Genomic DNA, 19,308 nt, shown 5'->3' with positions numbered 1-19,308 from the left:
TACCAAGAGTTTCCCAAAAGGGATAAACCTGGCTTCAAGAAGATTACAATCTTATCCACCAGGAGTGGGAGTGCTGCATTAATATAGAATGGAGTTTTTTCAAATATATACTGTCTAATATTTATGGCAAGGGCTGGGTTGGGAAGGAGGGTGGTTGTCTGAGAGAGGCTGTCTTCTTTCCACTACATTTTGGTAGAATTGACAAAGAATGGCAAAGAAATTGTCCAACTTTCTTCGATATTTAATGAATATACTATAAGAATTACCAGTGAATTTCTGGGACTTTAAGTACAACAACACATTAAACTTAGATGGGAGAGCAATAAATATGTAAGGTATTTACGTTTCCAAAGTGAAAGGTTCTGTCTTACGGAATGGCTATTCGTGGCTCTTAGTAAATAAAACCCTCGTTTGATTTTTAAATATATGTTTTAGGGGCATCTGGGTGCCTCAACCACCTAAGCACCTGCCTTCAGGTGAGGTTATAGGATTGAGCCCCGTGTTAGGCTCCTTGCTCAGCAGGGAGTCTGCTTCTCCCTCTCCCTCTGCTGCTCCCCCTGCTTGTGTGTGTGCTTTCTTTCTCTCTCTGTGTCAAATAGATAAATAAAAACTAAAAAAAATGCTTGAGTTTATAAATTGTACTTTTCTTACCAAGAAACCTTGTTCAGTTTATGTTTTATATAATATGATTCCATAATTAAGGTATTAGAGATGGTTATATTCCCTAAATAAATGATTTTACTTGAAGTGACAATGGGATAACGAACAAATTTTGCAAACTTTTCTTCACTGCCATGGACAACTCTGGTCTTCAGTTTTATGGGCTAGCCCTCAGTAATACGCATGCTAAAAGATGGCCACTGGAGTGATTAATTCAAGGATCATTTCTGCAAAGGCACATTTTGAGCGTGAAACTTACACACTAGTTGGAGATCACTCAGGGTTCAGTTAGTAAAACAGAAACCACCTTAGGTATTTCAAATAGGAAAGGATTCAACAGAAGGAATTTGGTGTTTGTAAAAAGAAATTGAAAAGTCTGAGGTTGCAAATGAGGTCAGTCAGAGGAGGCACCTGCTAGCTTTCAGGTTGGCCACCGCAGTCTCATTATAAAAAGCTGCTGCTACTGCCCATATCAGGAAAATTACAGGAAACTGCTGCCATGGTCACAGCTGGTCAGAGCTGTCCTGCAGCACCCAGGCTGGTAACTACAAAGGGAAAACTTATAAGTTGCTGGGAAACGTCACATTTGCTAAAGCTGGAACTTCCAAATCTCGCCCGAGGCCATATAGATCATTGTCAGAATGGATTTCCTATCAAGAACCATGACAGCAATGATGGAGTCTGGGACATGTAATTAGCAGCCTCCCAGTCCTGGCATATACGGATGAATGTTGAAAGGGGTGAGGGTGAATGCTGGTTGCCAGAGAATAATTGCCCAAAGAAGTATGGAGTGTCATTCCCATTTTATAAATGAGGAAACTGAGGCATGGATGTCAGTACATTACCCAAAGACTCAAAATTCTGGTTTCAGAACCAGAGGTTTTTAGCAATTATATTGGGAATTATCCATCACATGGTGTATAGCTCCAAAGCTTAATTTGCTTCCTTGGCTTTAACGCTCATCAGCTCACATTCCTTTAGGCTATATAATTCAAAACAGACTGTTACGAAACGATTATTTTGGCAACTTATTTGGTGGTATTTCCAAATTGGCTAACCTTTTCAACTCCTTCCAGAAAATGTGATCTGGGTAGCTCTTGCAATTATGGTAAGCTCCCTAGATACAAAATCTTGGGTTGGTGATATTTTAGGGAGTAGGGTGAAGAATGATTTGTGTTACAACTCCTAAGTCCATGCTGAAAGTCAAATTATAGCACAGACAGTATCTATGAAATCTCTAAAACATGTCCAGTTTTCCTTATTGAGTTCCTTATTGACCTTGGCTTAGTATGAAGTTATAAGCAAAGGAACAAAATTGACATTTACTGATTATGAGCCCCCCCAAACATAAGCCCCAGTAGAAAGAATGTATATTCAGTATAATTCTTGTAATTCATTCACGAACAAACAATAATTACTATGTACCTTGCTGGATTCAGTCATTCACTCAACACATATTCATCATGCTATGATCGTTCCCCATTTTTCACCCACCCCTTCCTCCCCATGTTCTACAGATCCATTGTCCTCCCTTCTCTGCCCTGCTCTGTCCCTGGGAAGTTGACTCCTGCATGATCAGGGTGCCTGGGCTTGCTGGCTTCCATTTGGGTTTGATTGATGGGAGGAATCACCAGTCAACCCAAAGGCCCGAGAGGCAAGATGGGGCAGTGTTTCCTCTCTGTTTCCTTTCCACATGAACCTCATTTCTGACCATGGACATGTGCTTCCAGGATTACAGATTCTGTTGGGTGGCCTGATGCCCTACAGTTCCCACCGCCACTGGGGGACACCAGGGACACTGTTGTCTCTCCTGTCCCTTCAGCCCTAGCATGACAATGGCTTCCCACTTTTGCCGGTCCCTGAGTGTCTCATAATCCCTTGTTTATTCCAGTAATTGTGCCCTCACTTCTGTGAAGAGTCCCTTCATTAAATTGCCTTTATTTAAACCATCTAGGTTATCAGCTGCTGACTCTCCTATAAGACCACCAGAATCACCTGCTGATCAAACAAGCAGAGTGAGGGGTTAGTAACATCTCGGGAGAATATTCATAGAGTTCCGGGGCTGAGTTTAGTGGTTTAGGGTGGGTCTTTAAATTCTGGAATCCACTTAGAATTGGGCACAGTATGTGATAACATTGCTTAGTGTCAGTGGATACGGCAGACAGGAGAGTTTCAAAGTGAGACTCGATGAATACATGATTATTTGAGAGGCTAGCAGATTTGCCCCATCGAGGGGACCACTGTCCTGAGAGGTGGGCTGTTTGCCCAGATAAATGACCTACTGTCCTGAGAAGACAACTGGCCAAGCAATCTTCATTCAGATTAATGAGTATTATTGGAAGATCTTGTTGGTTTAAGACCTTATTTTTGTGGGCATAACTCCCCAAACAAACGATAGAGTCATGTTGATAGAAGAGCCGCTGGGCTGCAGGCATCTGCCCAGTCACGCAGTGCCCACTGCGGTCATCCTACAGCCCAAGCTAGAGGGCAGACCTTTGCCTTCCAGGGGGCACCCTCAGTCCAGGTCTCCTCCACCGCTTGAGTTCTGATTGTGCACCAGGTTTCTGGGGGTGCTCATTTCAACCCGTACAGAGGCCAGATGTTCTCGTTCTTATTGCTGGGGGATCCTCTCGTAGCTCATTGAATGAGACAGTGGCCCCAGAGCAGCTGTAAGGTTTCCGGAGATCACACATACGAGCACAGCAACACAGACAAATAGGAAAAGAACAATTATATTCAGAGTTCATAGTATACTTCTGTGCCAGCAGCCAAGAGTGTCCGAATTAAATCAGGAGAACAGACCGACCCTTGTCTGAAGAGTCCTCAGAGCCAGGTATGGGGGTATTAGCCAAATCACCTCATTTTATATTTTTGTTTTATTTTGTTTTGTTGGCTTTCTGGATTTTTTTTTCTTTTTTTTTCTTTAAATAAAAGCAGAGATCCCAGAGGGCTCTGTAGGGATGTAAGGACAACATTTTTCCACTAATAGAGGCCCTATTCCCCTTCGAGAGGCCAAGAGCATATCTAAAGTAGCTCTACTTGGCGATGATGGGAGACAAGTTGTTTGGAGTGAAACGTTTTACTGGCTTAAGTGGGAAACAGAAGGGGCTGCTCATGGTTGTGTGTTTACCTTAAACTCATCTTGTTAAGTCATTTATCACAATGTTCTCTGATTTTCCCATTTTTAAAATGAGGGAGGTTGGGTGTTTTTTATTTTTATTTTTATTTTTTTAGTGTTTTTCAACCTGGGTTGGGACCCATTCATGCGTAGTGAAATCAATAAGATACGTCACAACCAATTTAAAAAAAGAAATAGATTAGAACATAAATATCTCATGGTTTCACATAGTAAGGGTAAGTATTCTCTTGTGAGAGTACGTATGGCAGGCCAGGAGAAACAGGTTTACAAACACTGGATTAAATCATCTTTCACAGCCATTCCTGTGATTCTCAAATTCCCATAATGAACGTGCTTCATGTACTCAGCGCACAGTGTAAACTTCTACATGTTTCTGAACAACGTTTTGTGTGTTATGTGGAAAAGATAAACAGGCCTGGGTTTTGGAAGTTCCAGGTTGTGAGGGATTGAAATGCCTTGCCTCAGCAGAAGGACCTTTCTAGATCGTCACTGGAGATCTTCTATTTTTAAATATTTGGTATGATTAAAACCAACCATTATGAACATGAGCAATTTGATTTTTTTTAAATTTCCAAATTTTAAACGTTTACTTTCTTTTGAATTCTCTTTGAATTCTTTTGAATTCTCTTCCAGTTGTTGTTCATGTGTGTTTACACATCTTACCTGGTTGTTAAAAAGAACGTGTATTTATGTTCAGGGTCACAACACTTTCTTTTTCTAAAGATTTTATTGGCTTATTTGAAAGAGAGAGAGAGTACGTGGGCAGGAGACAAGGGAGGGGAGATCAGAGGGTGAGAGAGAAGCAGACTGCCCCCCCCCACCCCCCGCCAGCACAGAGTGGGATGAGGGACTCGATCGAAGCACCTGAGCCGAAGGCAGCTTCTTAACCCACTGAGCCACCCAGGTGCCCCCTTCACGACACTTTCTTATAAAGATTGCTACTTAGTGAAAACAGACCCAGGTTAGAGCTGTTACGGCTAGAGAGCATTCAGTTGTGTTCATATGTAAACAGTGTGATTTCAAAACACAAAATGGTCTCTACCATCAGAAGTTTTGCGCTGACCATCTCTGACAAACAGTTGGGTGTTTTCCTTGATCAAACCCTGTGCTGATTTTAAAAGCTGGTAATTTCTGATGCTGGCTGAGTCAAGTGTTTAGAAGGACAGGGATCCTCCATCCTGCCGCTAGAACTGTTAAAGCGTCCTTATCAGTAAAGCTGAGTATCAAGCTGGAATGCTGGCTGGGTTAGGGCAGGGAGGAATGCTCAGAGGTGAGCTGTGGCCAAGACAGCTGGTTCTGGAAGGAAGAAAACCCTAGAAGCACAAGGGTCAGAGCCAGAATTATCTTTAGTATCTCCTCATTGAACCCAATCCCCATTTTCCATGTAGGAAACAGGCTCAGATGGTGACTTTCCTTGTTTATATAATGCAGATAACAAAAGTTGGATCTTCTGACAACACCATCGCTGACGCTACTTCTGAAGTTTCAGGAGAGGATGATCCTGCAGACACCAGAAATGCACAAGACACAAGGGAATACAAAACATATGCAATCCAGAAAAGCACAAGTCAGGGAGTGGGCCATTTTCATGGTCAAAGTGGCAAAAGAGGTTGGGACTACAGAGATCCCTCAACCCAGAAAGTGTAAGGCAACCACTTGCAAGTTCAGCGCTTAGGCAAAGTTTGGGGACTGGATGTTCCCCCTGTACTGACAGGAGCTGGGGTCAAGGCATGAACGGCCACAAATCTGCAGGGACGCTGAGAGGCCAAGGAAGGAAAAGTGAATCTTTCTGTTACATGGCTCTGACAGAGACAAAAACAAAGACATTTCCCGGTGGGAAGCAGGGAGCAAATTATCATATGGAGTTGCTAGATAAAATACGGGACACCCATTAAGTTTAAATTTCAGATAGACCACAGATAATTTTTTAGTGTAAGTATGTCTTGTGCAATATTGTCCAGTATTATATAGTACATATATATAAGCAAATAACAATTCTTTGTGGTTTGTCTGAAATTCAAATGTAAGTGGTCATCTCATGTTTTTATTTCCTAAATCTCGCAACTCTACTCTCCCAGCTAGACTAGTAAGAAACATGATTATTCTCAAGGGTGCTAGACGGTCAGACTCGGGGGTTTTGGAGCCACAAAGCTCTCTCCGGCACTGGGACAGCCTAGAAACGTACAAAGAAACGTACAAACCATTGCCAGAGCTTCATCTTCCCTTCCGCATAAATAGGTTGTAGTTTTACGAAGGACTCAGTTATTAACATGATCTTGACGCTGAGTTCTCAGACTTCTCAACCATCTCTGTAAGTTTCCAGAGGCGTGCAAGTTCACTAACCGGTTACAGAGCCAGTGCATGGGTGGGGGGAAATAGTTCCCAGCGTGGAAAGGCCAGGGGATGATGAAAGCCTTGCAGGACAAGCACGTCCTGCCTCCAGCAAAGAGCAACGGCTGTCCCAGCTCTAGACTCAATACTGGCGGACAGTTTGTGGGCACTCCGCTCCGTTGATGTAAAAACATGCATTTGAAAAGGCTATTTCTATGCTCTATTAAGTTATTTCTAATTATTTTAAGGAAAACTGATGTGGAAAAATCTGAACTTGGAAAGGAAGCCCAGGAGTTGCTACTCCTATAGGAAATGTAGCAGGAGAATGTCTCTTGCAGCATTGTTAGTGGTGGTAGGGGGGAAAAAAAAAGACAAGGGAAAAGTGGAATGTCCATCAAAGGGACATGGTTGAGCAAATCATTATGTATTTACATGTGAGAAATTTGTTAACTCTGGCTCTTATCAAACATAATTAGCTAGCACCATAAGCACTTAAATGGGGGGATTACTGTGCTGTATAATTCAGTGGGAAAGAAGAAAGGATAATGTGTACAATAGAATTTGTTTTAATAAGAAGGTTGGGGCACCTGGGTGGCTCAGCGGGTTAAGCCTTTGCCTTCGGCTCAGGTCATGATCCCGGGGTCCTGGGATCGAGCCCCACATCGGGCTCTCTGCTTGGCAGGGAGCCTGCTTCTCCCTCTCTCTCTCTGCCTGCCTCTCTGCCTACTTGTGATCTCTCTCTGCCAAATAAATAAATAAAATCTTTTAAAAATAAAATAAGAAGAGTGAAAACAAGAAGTAAAATTCTGCCACGCTTCAGTAAGCGTAGGTGTGTATTTGTGTATATTTTTATGAGCGGAGCATGGGAAGATCCACATTGGATGGTCAGTATCTGTTATCTGGGGTGAAGTGGGAGTTGGCGGAGAGATTTTTTGCTTTTTGCTTGTAAGTCTCTGGATTATCTGACTTATTGCAACAAGTGTGTATTACTTATGAAACTAAGGAAAAAATTAATGTCAAATAAAACATAAAACATTACATGACATGTAGATAAAAAAGGCTTCACCCAAGGGCTTCTTTAAATAGTAGGATCCCTACAGAACTCCTTCTTCTCCAATTCAATGAACGTATTTAAAATGTATTTCAATTCACAAAATTTTAGCTGACAGTTTTTCAAGGAATGGAACTTGCACTATGGTATATTCATGCCATTTATCCATGGGAGCTAACCAGAAGAAAAGTTTGGAAAATGCTAGGTATTGTGAGAAAATTGAGATGAGTTAATGGTAATAAACAGCTTTATCAGGATCACAAAGCTGGGACTCAGTTATCTGTGAAGTTACAGAACACACACGCTCTGTGTATCTTTCTTGCAATGAAAAAGCAGTACATGTTTGTATATATTTGTAAAGTCTTACTTTAAAAAAAAGATGTTATTTATTTATTTGACAGAGAGAGAGACAGAGAGAGAGGGAACACAGCAGGGGGTGTGGGAGAGGGATAAGCAGGCTTCCTGTTGAGTAGGGAGCCCAATGTGGGGCTCGATCCCACAGCCCTGGGATCATGACCTGAGCCAAAAGCAGAGGCTTAATGACTGAGCCACCCAGGTGCCCCAAAGTCTTACTTTTAAAGATGTGTCCATTCTCTGCTTGTATCATTCAACTAGTGTCTGAAGTCCTGATTTTTGAGGTCCCCATTCTCAATGCTGAGCAGTGTTCTAATCTGACATTTTATAGAGTTACCATCGCCAAGTCTGTACTCTAGAGAGTTTTATGTATTTAGATCCAAGAACAGAAAAGTATTAGGTGCTTTTTTATATCTCTGTATATTTTATATATTTGTATTAAAAAGGTATGTATATATTTCCTTTGTTTTCTACAACGACCACAGATTTTCTTTTTTTTGGAATGGGGTATGTAAATAAAAATAAATATGAAGTGTGTAATGATGTGTTTTTTGTTTTGTTTTTTTTGTAATGATGTTGTTTATGGGGAGAGGGCAGGTGTCAAATATGGTTGATAGGTAAATAGAATGAGGGTCAATCACCTTTGTATTTCCCTCAATTTCCAGCTGAATGGAAGTACTGAATTGGTTTCCATCTACAGGTGGAGGTCGGTGGGGAGGAGAAGGCTTTTTGCTTTGAACTCATGCTAGATCACTAAATTTGTCGGGCATCTGTCCTGTCCATAAAATTGTAAGAAAAGGATACCAAATATCCATACCAAAAGCAAAAATCATTGCAAAGACGATGAGATAAAATGCATGAATTGTTCTGAGGCCCTTGGAACTGGTGGGATCAGTCCATGGAATACCATTGTTAATTTGCTGCCTTGTTGGGCCCCAAACCAAATAGAAACAAAAGAAAGCCCTCACAGGTACGTATTTAACAATATTCTACTTTGTAAATAGATTAGTATAATAAAGTAATAAAGTATAATAAAGTAAAGATATTTTTCAGTTATGTGAGATTTATTGTTAAGACACATAAAAACTCTGGGCTGCCCCCAGATAAAATGTTTACAGCTCCGGGAACGAACTCATGGCATTGTAGCCCTTTGAACAGTGCGAGCATCCCATGTCTTGGTTTCCTCTAACACGTCATCGAGGGACTTGACCCAACCTGTTCCGAATGCCAGAATGGTGCCTGTTCTTCTAACCTGAGGGCATTTCTGCAGTCTCCTGGAGCTCCTGCCACTGGACCACTTCTGATCCATGGGAATTCTCGACATTTTGAAGCCACGGGGGGAAAACTATTCTTTGGACTGGAAATATTGGAGGAGATTGAAATGTATGCAAGTTTTTAAACGTGCTTTCCACATCTGAAACCGTTTTATGGACACAAGAGGATAATACTGGAATGTACATAATTTGGTTTCCTCATAAAGTTTGGTATTTTTGAGACCAAACTGAAAATGTTTTTTTGTGAGAAACGTGAGCTTCTCTTTTAATCACAAAGTCCAAGAAAACATTCGATTTACTTAATGATTCCATGTTTGCAAAAAAAAAAAAAAGAAAGAAAGAAAAAAATCATCTCAGGACTTCTTTCCTCTGTGAGAAGAGAAAGTTCCAGCAAGGCCAGTCGTCCTTCAGGAGAAGGCATGCCTCGGGTTGTGGTGCCCCTGTGAAACAAGCTCCACCTTCCTGTGGCCATATCTGCTCCGTAGCTCTAGTCACTGTTCCCTATTCTGCCCTGTACCCTTTAGGCTCGAAGGGTTTGGTGGTAAATCCATGGTCAAAACCACCTTACTATTAGTCCAACAGCTTGCATGCACACACATAAAGTCCAGAAGAAAGAACAAAACAGCTCTGTACATCCCTTCATGTGGATTACGGCCCATAAGCATCTATCAGGTAGAGATTTGAGAGGGACTGCTTTGCTCTCTTTGGTTCACGTGAGCTCCTCCGTGGCTCTGGTGCAGAGCTGCCACGTATCATAAAGGACGCTGAGTTACACTTGGACTTCACAGAAATGAATGCAGGCAATATTTGGGACATAGATTAATTTGGTATTATGTGCATGCATTGTTTATCTGAAATTCAAATGTCCGTGGGTACTTCGTATTTTATTTGCAAAATCTGGCAACCCCAGTCTGGAGCCTCCATTCTGGGCTTTCGCAGCCACTCCGCATTGCTTCACTCACTCACCTACACACTCATTCAAGAAACCCTTTTGGGTTTGGAGGGGTAGGAGAGGGGCAGAGGCAGAGGGAGAATCTTAAGCAGGTTCCACACCCACTGCAGAGCCTGGCACGGAGCTCAGTCTCACAACCCTGAAATCATGACCTGAGCCAAAATCAAGTTCGAGCTTAATCGACTGAGCCACCCAGGGGCCCCTGACTTGCAGTTTTAAAAGATCACTCTGGCTGCTCCAGGGAGAACGTATTTTAAGAAATAAAGAATAGAGGCTCAGAGGCCATGTAGGAGGCTGTGCCCCTCCTGGACCGGGGCGCTGCAAGGAACACGGGGTGGAGGAGGGGGCGGATGGCCCCGGAACCTGGTTGGAGATCCTTGCTGGAGGACTTGCTGAAGGGCCCTGTTGCGGGTGAGGCACACAGAGAATCCAGATGATACCCTTCAGCTTCTCAAAGAGGCTGTGCCCTTGCCCTTCTCAACCTTCCCGATCTTGCTCTTTGCTGGCGTGGAGGCCAGGTTTTCAGGGAGTTCCAGACCTGCCTTTTGTGGCTGTTTGGGGATAGGGTGGGCTGGGGAGGGGAGGGGGGCCTGGGATTCTAAGGGCAGGGAAGGAGTGGGGGCAAGGGGTCCTCTCCCACAGCCTAGCTGCTTCTTGGCTCATCTTTTAGATATTGGGCCTTCCTTTCCTTCCACTATTCTAACGTCAATCTATCATGCCAGGCTCCAGGAATGGACAAAAGCTGCAAACTGGTCCCATTTTGTAATTGTCCAAAGAACAGTTACATTTGAAATAAAAATTTCAGACAAGAATGAGAAAAGGGTCAGGGTGCCTGGGTGGCTCAGTGAGTAAAGCCTCTGCCTTCAGCTCGGGTCATGACCTTAGGGTCCTGGGATGGAGCCCCACGTTGGGCTCTCTGCTCAGCGGGGAGTCTGTTCCCCCACCCCCGCCCGCCTGCCTGATGCTCTGCCTTCTTGTGATCTCTCTCTCTCTCTGTGTCAAATACATAAATAAAATCTTAAAAAAAAAAAAAAGAATGAGAAAATGGTCAGTGGATGGCCCTTGTCCCTTGAATCTTATGCTTGTGGTAGTTCTGTTTGGATTCATGATTCCAACGGAGATGTTTCTTTGCATTGCCAAGGTTAGGAGGAAGAGTAAAGGTAAAAATGGTAACTAAATCTGCTCAAGGAATAATGTATGTTGGAGGGAAGGAAGCAGGGAAGAAAGGAGAGAGGAGAGAAGAGAGGGAGAAAGAGAGAGAGTAACAGCAAGTTTCCCCAGAATAACACATGAACAAGAAGCTGCAGCTTTATTTTTTTAATCTAATGGTCACCAAACCCCACCAGCACAGACGTAAAGCAGAAGTCATCTGAGAGCCAGTACTGATTCATATCTGGGAGAGAGGGAGGCCGTGACTTAGTGGGAAAGCAAAACAAAGCAAAACAAGAACAAAAACAAAATCGTCCTAACTTGGGTTTGATCTTGACTCCAGCAGCTGGTGCTGGGAGCCCCCGGCAGGCAGGGCTGCCTGCGTCTCCCGTCCCCACAGCCCTGTGTTTCCTGGAGGATGGGCCACGGCCAGCATTCAGTGCGTGTAGAAGGGAGAAGGGAGGCGCCAGGAAGAACTCTCTGGGCCCCATTACCTCATGATTCGGGGAAGGGGTTGAACTGAATGAGCTCAAAGGTCCCTTTCAGCTTCAACGCTACGAGGTTCCCACACCTCTTCTGTTTTCTCGCCACTGCTTCACGCTCACAAATTTCTCTGCAGCCAACCCTGTTTAAAAAAACTTTCTTTCTTTTCCTTGCCTCTCTTCTGAGCCTTGGGCATTGAGCAGAGTTCCCAGCAGTTTCTCTCTTCTGCCGTTGGCTGTTTATTATATCTAGACCTTGAGGAGGACAGATAAAGAGATGGATTGGTGGGTCGCAGTCATGTACACTAAAATCTTCATATTACTGTAGAGTTAAGTGCCAGAGAAAAAAATCTGGGAAATTCAGATTTTAAATACTGGTTTCCAAAATGCAGCAACTGTGATGATCACAACAAGCCCCCTTCTTATAAGCCCCAGAAAGCAACTTCTAGAGACACTAACTACCAAGTTCTCTGCAAGGTTTGGAGCCCGGCAGCTGGCCAGAAAAATGGCTTCCTCCCCACCATGTACTCAAGGTAACTGCCTCTGAGTTAATACAGAAACAAATCAATTTTGTATTGCCTGACCTGGGCCTACTCCTTAGTTACATATTGAAGAAAAAAAAGAAAAAAGGAAAAGAAAAAAGAAAGTGGAGTCTTACTCAGAAAAGGTGTTATCAAAACCAATTTAGTTAGCCACTGAGGATTTTTTTTTTCATCATCTTTTCACAATAGATGATGGTATATTGGAATGGATCACAAAAGAATTATCCAAATAATTGCCTGATTTTCTCCTTATGTTTCAGAGAAAAACTTGAATATAAGTGAAGAAGAAGGATAGCTTACCCAGAGATCAGCCTCTAACACTGTTGTCTCTAGATGGAATGTTTTTGTCAGCAAGTAATAGGAAACCCATTTAAATTTGACTGTAATAACATATTATTTATTTAATGTAATACCCATGATTTTAACGTAAAAATTCTGTGGATTCAGAGGCTCTGTTGTGTTATCAAGGACACAATTTTTCTCTCTCTTTCTATTCTGATGCATTTTCTTAAGTCAGCTCTTCTTACGGTCCCAAAATGGCTGCTTTTATCCAGACAGCACACTGTGATGTCAGCAGCCATGGCAGAAAAAGGAATTTCTCTTGTTTTCTGTATGTTCCGTCTGAAGAGAGAGGAAAACCTTCTAGAAGCCTTACCATCAACCTGCCCCGATTTTCACTGGTCATAATGGCATTACATGCTCATACCAACCTACATCCTATATCCTTCACCTGGTATGGGAATAAGACCACCGTGATTGGCTTGAACACACACTATCTCCTAGAAATACAATGTGAGTCATATTTATTATTTTAAACTTTCTAGTAATCACATTAACAACAATAAGAAGACATAGGTGGTATTAATTTTAATAGTATATTTTACTGACCCCAAATATATATAAAATACTATTTTATCATATATCCAACAAATGATTAATGTTATATTTTACATTAAAAAAAAATACCAAGTCTTGGGGAGCCTGGGTGGCTCAGTGGGTTAAAGCCTCTGCCTTCAGCTCGGGTCATGATCCCAGGGTCCTGGGATCGAGCCCCGCATCGGGCTCTCTGCTCAGCAGGGAGCCTGCTTCCTCCTCTCTCGCTCTGCCTGCCTCTCTGCCTTCTTGTGATCTGTCTGTCAAATAAATATATAAAATCTTTTAAAAAATAAAAAAAAATACTAAGTCTTTCAAATCTAATGTATATTTACATTAACAGAACATCCCACTTTGGATTAGTCACACTCTGAGTGAGCAAGAGCCACATGTTTCCAGTGGTACTTTCTCGGACAGTGCGGGTCTAGAGCTAACAGGATTTAGCCGTGTACTGGAAAGGGGTCCAGCCTCCCCTGAATTCATGGCCCCTCAGAGGAGGGAGAACAAAATTGGGGTTCTCCCAGCAAAGAAAAGGTGAATGGCCACAGGGGTGGCAACTCTAACCTGTACCTCTTCTCATACTCCCTGGTTAGAGGAAATTACCACCACCTACTTAGTCAGCAAGAGAAATAGGGAATCATTCTGGACTCCTTTCTGTTCTTCATTTCTCGCACACAACCAATCCTAAATGTTTCTCAAATGTGTCTTCTCCTCCTTATCCCATCTGCCATGGCTATGACTCAGAGCTTTCTATCACAATCCCACCTGAATCTGATCACGTCACTGACTTCTGTAAGGCTCCTCAGGGCTCCCCAAATTTTCAGGACACAATTCATATCCTTTAGCACAGCATGTAACATTACACTTGGCTTTGTGCCCACGGGCACTCTCCAGTCTGGCCATGAGGAGCTGTGCTTGGAATATCTTTGCTCTTTTATGCCTTCTTCATTCTTCTGTATTAATCCTTGTCTTTAGGTTACCCTCTTTTTCTTTTTCCTTTCCTTCTTCCATGTTCTTCTAGCAAGCCTTCCTTACCTTTCTTTCCAGGTAGGATCAAGCACCATAGAGCTATATGCATCCTCTGCTCTAGGACATGTCAAACTGAATTGTGCTTGCTGTACCGTTTCCATTAGATGGTGAGCTTCCTGAGGGTAGGAGCTGTGCTTTGATCGCTCTAACCCCACTGCATAGCACATATGGACTGCTTGTCACAATACCTGGTGAAGTAGAGGCTTCATGTCTATTGGATGGATGGATGGATGGATGGATGGACGGATAGATGGATGGGTGGATGGGTGGATGGATGGATGGACAGATGGATGGATGAATTCTATTCTCCTATCTAGTTTTTTTCCATCTATGATCGGAAAGCAGCCCTTTCCATCTTCCTGCCTTTGAAAACTGTTATTTTCCTATGGCTGTCATAACAAAGTACCATGAACTGAGTGGCTTAAAGAACAGGAATTTTTTGTTTTTCAGTTCTGCTGGATAGAAGGTAGGGTTGGTTGGTTCCTTTTGAGGATTGTGAAGGATAATCTGTCCCAGGTCACTCTCCTAGCTTCTGGCACTCAGGCATTCCTTGGCTTGTAGATGGCAGCCTTCTCACTGTGGCTTCCACCTGTAGATATCTGTGTTTCCACTCCTTATGAGGACACCAGTCAAATTGGATTGGAGCCCATTCCAGTGACATTATTTTAACTTGGTAATCTGCAAAGACCCTATTTTTTTTTAATATTTAATTTATTTATTTGAGAGAGAGAGATTGAGAAAGAGCATGAGAGGGGAGAAGGTCAGAGGGAGAAGCAGACTCCCATGGAACTGGGAGCCCGATGCGGGACTCAATCTTAGGACTCCAGGATTATGGACCTGAGCCGAAGGCAGTTGCTTAACCAGCCGAGCCAACCAGGTGCCCAAAGACCCTCTTTTCAAGTAAGGTAACACTCGCAGGAGTTAGGGTTTCAACATCTTTTGTGGGAGACAATTTAACCTATATCAGGTGTATTTATTTTCTATTGCTGGGTGACAAAGCACCACGAATGTAGTAACTTAAAACAACACACACTTAATATCTCATTTCCATAGGTCAGGAGTCCAAGCACTGCTTAGCTGGAATCCCTGCTCATTCTCACAAGGCCCCAGTCAAGGTGTTGACCAGAATGTGTTCCCATTTGGAGGCTTGGAGAGGGTCTGCTTCAAGCTCATTCAGGTTGTCCTGGTCCTACCCTTGTCCTACAGGACAGAGTGCTCTGGAGTCTGCCTGCCGTTCCCTGCCCCACGGTCCTCTCTGTAGGCAGTTCACAGAGGGGGTTTTGCTTCATCATGTCTTGTAGGGAAGAGTCTCTCTCTGTGGCTAAAGATGGAGTTGCTCCCTTTTTATGCTTTCTCTCTCTCCTTCTTTCTCCAGTTATGGGAGCAGCATATTCTACTGCCGTATTCTAGTGATCATAAGCAAGTCACAGGAGATTATATGGGGAGGTGACCCCTGGTCATAGTGGGTGTGTTTCTTTTTGGGTCTCCCAACTTGCCCATCGCACTTTGTTCTGCTGCCATCTCACAGATTCAACAAAATCTGCCAAGGATTGTGGGGAGGAAGAAGGAATGGGGGTCATGCTCAAGAGATTCTGGTGGCCTCAAAAGAGCATAATTTTAAAAATTAAGCACAAATTAAATTGATTTTCATCTAATATTAAATCAAATTAAAGATTTAAGTTAAATTACTATTGAGTAAATAGTAATTACATTAATATTATTAAATATTGACAATATTAAATATCAATTATTAAATCAGATGGAGTATTTATATGCAACATTTAAATAACATTTATGAAAAAGCAATATTTAATATTGAAATAGTCATACATTCATCATCATCATCATCATAGCCGATAGCAAGGGCTGACCACGTGTCAAGCATCATTCCAATGCAGTGAGAATATGGTATTTCATTTCATCCCTACCACTGACCTATACAATGGAAACTATTACTATTCCCATTTTACAGATGATGATACTGATGTACAGAGGAGCCTGTGAAAATGTCCTTAAGTCACACTGAAGGTAGAGCTAAGAAATGAGTTTCAAATTTCTGAACCCCACAAGATTGCTTGATGGCAAAACCCACATACTTAACTGTTGAGCTTGACTGGCTGCCCTTGGAGTGGTGCTTCTCCAAGGATTAATGTGGACACTGCTAGCATTTCTCTGTGATTCTCTTTTCCAGTCTTTCCTTAGGACTGATCTATTTTTCATGAATGATTAACCCATTCAAATCACAGAAAAAGGTATAAACAATTTACAAGGCAAAAGGGATTCGTTTGTAATTAGGTATTTCTTAGCTGGTATTGCTGACATTCAGATGGTTCTCTACAGTGGGACATTTTTTAAAGAGATTTACTTCTTTGAGAGAGAGAGAGAGAAGATAACTAGTCCCAGAGTTTCTGATTCAGCAGGTCTGAGATGGGAACTGAGGTTCTGGATTTCTATAACACTGAATGATAGCTCCAAATGATATGGAAGAACATAAAAGAGATGGTTATATCAATAAAGACAAATCCTGTTTAGTGTATGTTCTTGATATACTCATGGGGCAGACACTGGGTTACATGTAAGGCAGCAACAGTGCCCAATTGAGAAACCAAATTGCACGGGTCACCTTGCAGCTGGTCCTGTCACTGCAGTCATGTGACACAGTTTGGGCCAATGAAATATGAAGCAGAAGTGTTTGTGAGTATAGCCTTTTGGAAATACTATCATCTTCCTGGCTAGGGGGGAAAAAAAAAAGATTCAACTTGCCTTTGCCTTTTGTACATGGCTGTTCCCTCTTCATCCTGCCTGGAGCTTAGATGTAAGCCCTGGAAGGATGGTGGCCATCTTGTGACCACACATGGAGGATAGTGGTCTGGGAAGCTAGCAGGTGGTTGGTTTGTTGAGCAACTACACCAGTTCTGCACTGCCTACCTTTTTTAGTTGAAAACAAACAAACAAAAAATACTTTCCATGTCAAGTTTTAGACACTTTCTACATTTGTTTTAGTATCTACATAGTATTCCATTTTTTGGATATACTGTAACTGAATTTTGTGATTCAATCCTTCATTGATGAACATTCAAGTTCTATTTTTTTTTCTTTTTTGTACATATGAAAAAGAACACAAGTCCTGAGGTTTGTTCTGGGAAAGGGAAGACTTGGCCATCTTCAGCGTTTCTGCTCACAAAGACTGAAGTATGCTTGTTTCCTGTCCCAGGATAATCAATGTAGGAACAGGAATATAGACGTGTAGTATATATCTGTTTTTTCTGGCTTGAATAAGGAAATTCCAATAATTGATTATAGAGTTCCCCAAATCTGTGTCATTTTAAGAAATACTGTATGTTTAGTCCCTTCTTATAGTTTGGCATAAAAAGAAGGTCAGAAGGTTTCTGGCCTCCCAGAAAAGTCCAGACTTCTCTCTCATAGGTGTAAAAACTTGGACAAAAAGACACACATTTACTGCTAAAACTAATGTTCAGAGCTGGTTTAGTCTAAACCATATAGAAAGAAATCAAAATTTAAAAGTTTTCCAATGACATGATCTTATTCAAAATGAACCCAATTCTCTTTTTAACTCTTCTTAACTGAATGCAGTTTAACTTAACTGCATTCAGAGTTGACAACGCCTTCACAGGGTTGTCTAAAATAATGGTGGATATTGCTTTACATTTGTATTAATAGACGGATCATTTCAAAAATTTTTGTCCAAACAAAAGAAGCTGACTACAAAGGCAAATTGATCTCCTCTTTTTCTTGGATAAAAAAATTTGCCAGGCATTAAAAATGAAATGAAACTTCCTCAGTTTCAAGTATTTGAAGCCCCACCACGTCCCCCAATAAATAAACGTATAACCAGTTTCCCTTTTTGCTTTTGCTTCTCTAACTAAGTCTGGATCCCACTATTGAATAATCACAAAGACTTTATGGCACAAGATTCCAGAAGTTAGTGAGCCCTTAACTACAAGCAAGGAAAATTACTGAGCCTTTGAAATGAGAAAAAGCAATGATCAAACATCTTTTCAAAGGAATGTTAAAGACTCTGGGATTATGTGATGTTCTAGGAATGCGCATCCTTGTTTATCTTTGAGTGGACCTACAACTGCTTAAAACATTTACAGAAAGCTGACAGTAATGCAAATAACCCTTGCCTATAAAGATACAATTAGTTTGTCTGCAGAACCGTAATTGATTAACGCTCCATTGGTGGACTGTGTTTTACAAATGCATCTCAACATTTCTTCACTGTATTTTCCTTTGTGCTCTATTTGTAATCTGTATTTATAATTTGTTCATTCTTTTCTGCAGGTCAGCTACCGCTCCTCTCTCCGCTAACCATCCTCCATCCATCTCCTGTTGTCATTTCTGGAGCCTCTTTCTGCTTGCGGCCTAATAACTTGGTATTACCACTTGAGTCATTTGCTGAGACTTCAGGAAGGTGAGTGGATGGATGTGTGTATTCTGTCTTCTGGAAAGTCTTCCACGCTTTCTTCTTTTACATTTTCTGTGATAGGTTGGATCGAATCCCTTCCAAATTACTGTGCTGAAGTCCTAACCCCCAGGACCTCAGAATGTGATCCTATTTGGAAATAGGGTCCTTGCTGATGAACTTAGGTAAGATGAAATCACAGCAAGCCCCACGTCCAATAAGACGGGTGTCCTGAAAAGGGGGAAATTTGGATGCTGACGCACACACGGCAAGAATGCCATGTGAAGACTATAGTTATGTTATGAAAAGCCAAGAGACCCCCAGAAAAAAGGAGAAGGCCTGGAAGAGATCCTTCCCCAGCTCTTCCAGAAGGAACCCACCTTGCCCAAACCTGATTTGGTACTTCCAGCCTTCAGAACTGAGACGATACATTCCTGTTGTTGAAGCCCTGCATCTTGCGGTGGTTTGGGATGGCAGCCCTGGGAAACCAAAACGCTTTCAAACTCTCCTTTTGAAGTGTGTATTCTTGTAGTTCACCTCAAATCTTTTAGGGCAGAAGGTGGAATATAAATAAATAAAAGTAATATCGAGGCTTTGGTTACACCCAGCAGTGGTGTCCTGATTGCTGGTCGGTGTGCTGGGTTGGGCAGGGACTGTTTTGTCACTCAGTGAGGATCCTGGAGCTTCGCTTATATTCAGTACGTTGTTAGTATAACTGAATGTATCTGGTATTCTTCACTTTCTTTCAAAATTTAATTTGGAGAATTTTTATAGCGTCTCTGATGGGACTTTTCCACCTAAATTTCTGAGTCTGCGTCAAGCAGGCTCTGGGCTCTATTCCTGCCTTGGGGGCAGGAAAACTCTAAACAAACATGAATCGGGTGTGGCTCCTTCTCTCAAAAGCCAATTAAAAAAAAAAAAAAGCCAATAATCAGCACCATCTTCTGGGTTTTATTAGGCGCCCCCCCCCCACGCTCCTCCACCCCCTCTCCGGTCCTGGTGAGAGGTTTTAAGGAAGCAACACACATCCAGGAGTGATCTCACAT

General features: G+C 42.2%; 1 long non-coding RNA gene across 1 annotated transcript in view; it reads left to right on the top strand.

Annotated features, from left to right (window-relative positions):
* The window catches only part of LOC123387020, a 29,905-nt gene extending 11,608 nt beyond the window's left edge, over positions 1-18,297 (top strand). The window contains exon 5 of the long non-coding RNA XR_006601344.1: positions 18,142-18,297. This is a non-coding gene — a long non-coding RNA (uncharacterized LOC123387020). The remainder of the gene's footprint in view (positions 1-18,141) is intronic.
* Positions 18,298-19,308: the final 1,011 nt, after the last annotated feature.

Source organism: Mustela putorius, unplaced genomic scaffold (assembly GCF_011764305.1).
Source record: "Mustela putorius furo isolate JIRA1106 unplaced genomic scaffold, ASM1176430v1.1 tig00003845_pilon_pilon_pilon, whole genome shotgun sequence".
Classification (NCBI taxonomy): Eukaryota; Metazoa; Chordata; class Mammalia; order Carnivora; family Mustelidae; genus Mustela; species Mustela putorius.
The sequence above is the reverse complement of the archived record's forward strand: the minus strand, read 5'-3'. Positions and strand labels throughout refer to the sequence as shown.